This window comes from Eriocheir sinensis, chromosome 58 (assembly GCF_024679095.1).
Source record: "Eriocheir sinensis breed Jianghai 21 chromosome 58, ASM2467909v1, whole genome shotgun sequence".
NCBI lineage: Eukaryota > Metazoa > Arthropoda > Malacostraca > Decapoda > Varunidae > Eriocheir > Eriocheir sinensis.
The window spans coordinates 8,580,884-8,586,883 of NC_066566.1; the positions used below are offsets into that span (position 1 = coordinate 8,580,884).

General features: G+C 39.5%; 1 protein-coding gene and 1 long non-coding RNA gene across 2 annotated transcripts in view; one reads left to right on the forward strand and one right to left on the reverse strand.

Annotated features, from left to right (window-relative positions):
* Nucleotides 1-6,000, forward strand: part of LOC126985120 (zwei Ig domain protein zig-8-like) — a 126,510-nt gene that overhangs the window by 84,075 nt on the left and 36,435 nt on the right. The window lies entirely within an intron of this gene.
* The window catches only part of LOC126985121 (uncharacterized), a 65,854-nt gene that overhangs the window by 23,725 nt on the left and 36,129 nt on the right, over nucleotides 1-6,000 (reverse strand). The gene's annotated exons all lie outside the window — the stretch shown is intronic.

The following is a 6,000-nucleotide window of genomic DNA, read 5'->3' on the forward strand; positions in this document are numbered from 1 at the left end:
AATAGGGGTATAAAAGATTGATGAAGCACCTACTGGTTCTTATAAAACGTTTGTCGTCTATTCTTAAATTTTCTTTCCAACAAGACATTTAAGACACAAAAGGCTTCCTTGCTAGCTTATCTTGTTTAAGTGTGAAAGGTTTATTGCCACGATTTTTTTTTTACAATCTGAGCTGAAAAGATTAAATTTAACTTCACGTTCACAAGGTAGAGATGTGCTGGGACTGCATTTTTTCCTTTTTTTTTATTTAACTGTTAACACACAACTGAAAACAATACTATCTAGCTCACGCGGTTTGCAAACGCAGCACAAAAAGTTTAATATCCGCCCCTAACACAGCATTTGCCGAGTATGGAGTATGCATCTCACGTGTGAGGGGGTCCGCACACACAGCTCTCTTGGACAAAGTAGAGTCTACGGCTCATCAACTCCCCACCTCTTACTGATAGTCTCCTACCTCTTAAATTCCGCCGCAGTGTTGAATCTCTTTCTATCTTCTATCGATATTTTCATGATGACTGCTCTTCTGAACTTGCTAATTGCATGCCTCCTTCCCTCCCACGGTCCCGTTGCACACGACTTTCTGCTCTTGCTCACCCCTATACTGTCCAAATCCCTTATGCAAGAGTTAACCAGCATCTCCATTCTTTTATCCCTTCCGCTGGCAAACTGGAGCAACCTTCCTTCGTCTGTATTTCCTCCTGCCCACGACATGACCTCAATCAAGAGAAGAGTGTCAAGACACTTCTCCTGAAACTGACCTCTCTTTTGACCTCTCGTTCTGATTGCTTTTATTGGAGCAGCGATTGGCGCTTTTTTATTGTTTTTTTTTATTTAACTGCCCTTGAACTGACTCCCTTGCTGTAAGAAAAAAAGTTATAACGCCACGTTGTCACACTGTTCTCTTCCTCCCTCAACAGTCTCTCAAAAACTGACTGACATGAAGCCAACAAAACAAGTTTTGATCTTTTGGTTAAATTTCCCGTTATTCACACAAAAACATTTCCAACACCACCAACCCCACAAATGCACGGGGAAAAAATATATATGAACTAACAAAAAACACCACCGGCAGAGGTAGAAAAAAATAACAAAAAAGGAACAGAACACAGGTCAAAAAATATAAAAAAGGAAAATAGTTTTGGGACAGAATTCTTCCTGTGTATCCAGAACACTTAAAAATATGGAGCAAGTTGAAAAGGAACCATCGGGAGGAAGGACTGATTGATGAGCGTAAATATTTCATGAACTCTGGAGGGGAGGGAATAACACAAGGGAAGGAGGAGCAGGAGCAGGAAGGGTAAAAGAAACAGGAGGAGGAGGAGGAGGAGGAGGAGGAGGAGGATGGAGATAAAGCATAGAAGAGCAGGCACCTAAAAGTTTGTTATCTTCTATCGAGGCTGCCTACTTTAGTGATTTAGTCTGCTCATCAGGCACTTTAGTGACCCGAGAAACAGATCAAAGCACTGCCTGTGCGTATGTGCTGGACCGTCCAGTTCACTCCTGACGCAACAAAGTAACGGCCAATGCGACTACTCAGTAGATGATCGTTTTCGAATGAACTACTTATGCAGGAAGTTTGTTGCAATGTCAGATAACTCGGCATGCGAATAAAATCTCCTTCCGATGTCTATACTGCATTTTACTTGTATAGAGTGAGCGTTATTTCTGGTTCTTGCGTTAATTTAAAGCTCAAAGCACTTGGAATGATTTACGTTAGTGAACCTCTTCAGTTACTTTAAGACCTGTATCAGATTTCCCCTTTTCGTCTCTTCTCCAACGAAAGAAAATTAATTATTTGAGTCCTTCTTCATACGCTGTACCCTCAACAATGGTATAATTACCGTTGAGCGTCGGTGTACCCTCGAGAGATTCAATAGGCGCACCTAACTTTACCATAGCCGATCCAGGATTCAGGACGTTTCCTAAGTATAAGAAGGTAATGTTATACTTGTATTTCGTAAAGAATCCTTATAACCAAAAACTAACTAAAATTATGACTATTCTTTTTCTTGAACACAACATTCAATAAACAACAGAACAATAATATGAAAATACGTATAGCCACCGTTGCCAGATTGTCGTACTCAGAGCATAGTATTTAACGGTTTCTGACGCCTAACTATTGCCAAGAAACATCAGGATCTTACTCTTTTAACGATAACTATAAATGAGTTTCGTTATTGGAGCCCAGAAGACAGTTTAGGGGCAGGAAGTCGGGAAATATAATCGGCTGAGTACGACAATCTGGCAATAATCTGTGGCCGAGGCAGCAGCAGCCTGCCATATTGCGGGTGTCAGACACCTAAAATAGTATACTTTTACTGCGCAAAGCAGGTGATGTCACTTATTGTGACTTCGTGAGCTGTCATATTTATCTATTTGCGTGTATTTCATGGTGGCAAAACTTAAATTACTAGTTTCATTTTTACTAGTGACACGAATTTGTGACTTTTTATCACACTAGAATTTCACTCTAAGAAGTGAATCAGACACCACAGAAATATTACCAGTGTGTGTATGAATGAATACAAATATGAGCATATACTATGATTTAACTCCAGGATATCTCGTGGATCATTAATAAATAAAAACAAAATATCCGGCTAAGCTATTCTTTAGCCATTACCTTTAATGGCGCCCAAAAAACAGTCCCTCCGCCAAGTTTGTACCCCACATTTGGTGATGCTAGGTGCGCCTATTTTAACCTTTTAACTGCACTGTGCATTCCAGGTGAGGTCCTATCAACGAGTTATGCAGAGCCAACGTTACTCCGATTATAGTATAAGCATTTTTTTAGAGTGACTGTGTTTTGTGTGTTTCAATTCACTCCTGATTGTAGCCTTAAGCTCAGATTCCCCATGTACGACCTGCAGGGTCTTCCCTTGTATGTTGCATGTATGGATACTATTTCTGGTACCCAGGTGCATGACAAACTTCTTAACTTTCAAAGACGTTTGCTACTTTACAGGCCTTTTCACCCACTTCGATGGGGAGGTCTTCAGTCCTACTTCTGTGTCGTTGATGTGTACTGTATAATAGAATGAGCCCTTTCCGGACTGTATTAGTGACAGACCCAATTGGAAGCCGTATTTAGTAGTCGATAATGTAGTCCTTTGTCAAAGGCTTTAAGGACATTTACATATATAATATCGCTGGAGGTATGAGCACCCCAGTCCTCATATATACAAAGGAAAAAGTCCGATAAATGTTTTATGTAAATGACAACAGTTTCGTTCAACATCTTCCCGAGACAGAGAGAGCCGACCTCAGCTGAGTGCAGGCCGTCGTCACGAAACAAATAACTCAATAAAATAACTCAATAAAAGTCAATGAAGTGATTCCACGCATTGGTGAACGCTGCGCCCTGGTAGTCACAAAGAAAGATGGAGAGGAGGAGGAACAAAGAAACACAAAGGAAGAACAAACAACAGCAGACCTGCTGGTCCTTACGAGGCTGTTTGTGACAAGCTACACTAACTATCTAATCAAATGTGGAAGATGAAGGACAGCAAAGGCGAAGGCTCCTCCCCATCCCCCCATCCCTCCAGCCAAAGCTGGCAAGAAAGGAAAAAGAACCATGCAGCATGGAAAAACTGCATGGAAAGTATGTAGGAAAGAGGAAAGAACTACCATTACTGCTACCACTAACCGGGCGATAAAAACGGACAAGGACGCCAGTATTCGAAAGAACTTAAGGGGAGGGGGAACGGGTAGGTAAAAAATATTCATAAAAAAAAAAGTTTTTAATATTTTTGCCTCAAACTTCTCTATTATGTTTAAAATCATGTTTCAGATACTATCCCAAAGGTAGAACCTGCTAATTGGTCAGGTCATGACCTCATAAGGTCAAGACTTTAAAAATCAGCGTAAAATACAGTTTTCGTTTTAGAGTTACGAAATTTTGCATGGTAGTAGTTGAATGTTGTAGAAATATTTACAAGTAGCGGTTTTGCTAAATTTTGTATAGTTCGCGAGTAATCGCTGTCGCAATTTCATGTAAATCGTTACGTAACATTTTTTTACCAAAAAAAAACTCAAAAAACATTTTCTTTTCAATATTTCAAAAAACCGCTACTTGTAAATGTAGATACACCCAAAATGTATAAGTGTAGTGATTTTCATCAAGCTCCATGGAGTATTCTTTGCAGAACTGATTTTTGAAGATATTTTTTGTGGTTTTGAGAAAAACGCGTTTAAAGTTTTCACATTACATATTTTGTTAGTTATTGCATTTATTTATTGCACGATTACATTCATTTTTACATATATGCACTACAAACATATACTACACACTAATATAATATGTAATAGTCAAAAGTTATCAATATAATGTATTTACAATAAGGAAATGCATTCTTTTGTCAACCGCGTATTTCTCCAGTGACTGACAGTGGGTCCCATGAGTTGATGATTCTTCGCGCTTTTAGCGGACCGTATTAGGGTCCTCACTGCTGGGGTGTCTTCACAGTGTCAAATCATTGTTGAGGGGTCTTGTTTTACCAGCAATGAGCGCCTTCCCTCAACTCAAAGACACTGCTCACCAAAAAGATACATAACTGTATCTCTACACAGGCGCTATGCCAGCGCCATATGTTTCCCCTTCCTCTGCTCTCTTTTCTTCTTCTTCTTGTATTTTTCTTATACCATATCGGCGTATCCCACCAAGCCTAAGTGAAGAAAATACAGCAGAAACTCCTTGTACATAAGATTTAAAGTCCACCCGGGCGTGTAAATGTCTGCGCACCGCGTCCCTTTAAAACGTTTTCCCAGGCGCTCCCATTGTTCTCATAGTCATATATGTTTTTTTAGATAGTTTTCCTATGAAAATATGTAAAAAAAAAAAAAAAGTATTCTTGACCCCATTTTTCCATTCCAGCTGTTCCGCCCCCCCTTAACGTTATTACGATAATGAGTAATATCTTAGTTGCAGGTTGGATTCAAAATACTTGTCTAATCTATTCTTGAAGGCCGTAACCGTCGCACTATCAACGATATCACAGGGTAGAGAGTTCCAAACATTAACGACTCGACTGAAGAAGAAATGTTTGGCTTCGTGCGTCGAGAATCTTTTACCACTTATCTTGAAATTGTGATTTCTTCTTGTTCTATTTGATCGATCAATTGTAAAGTAATCTTCCGCATCAAAATCACTGAATCCTTTAAACATTTTAAACACTTCTATTAGATCGCCTCGCATTCTTCGTTTTGATAGGTTGAATAAATTTACTTCTTTAAGCCTTTGTTCATAAGATAAATTTCTCAACCTAGGAATCATTTTTGTTACTCTCCGTTGAATCCGTTCTAACTTTTCTGTCTTTTCTGTAATAGGGAGACTAAAACTGTATACAGTACTCTAGATGTGGTCGAACAAGCGAATTATACAGTTTTAATATTACTTTTTTTCCGATTTATTATTAAAGACTCGTGCGATGAAGCCAGCCAATTTGTTTGCGGTTTTAACTACCTCTGAACAATGCTGACCGGGCTTTAATCGCTTGATATAGTGATTCCAAGATCCTTTTCTTTACTTACTGCAGAAAGTTGTTGGCCATTCATTACGTACCGAACGCGATTGTTATTGTTTCCGATGTGTAACACTTTACATTTGCAAACGTTAAATTTCATTTGCCATTGATTGGCCCAACGTGCAAGTCGATCTAGATCTGATTGTAAAGCTTCTTCGTCGAGTGTCGCAGTTACCTTACTAGCGATTTTTGTGTCATTAGCAAATTTTGATATTTTGCAAGTGAGCCCATCATCGATATCACTAACATAAATTAAGAAGAGCATGGGACCAAGCACTGATCCTTGAGGGACGACGCTTCTGACATCGAGCCAGTTAGATGAAACACCGTTTAGAACTACTCTCTGTTTCCGCTCAGAGAGCCAGTCCACAAGCCAATTGCAATGTTACCCGAGATACCGTGCGCCAATAGTTTACTGAGCAATCGTTTGGAAGAGGAGGAGGAGGAGGAGGAGGAGGAGGAAGAAGGAGGG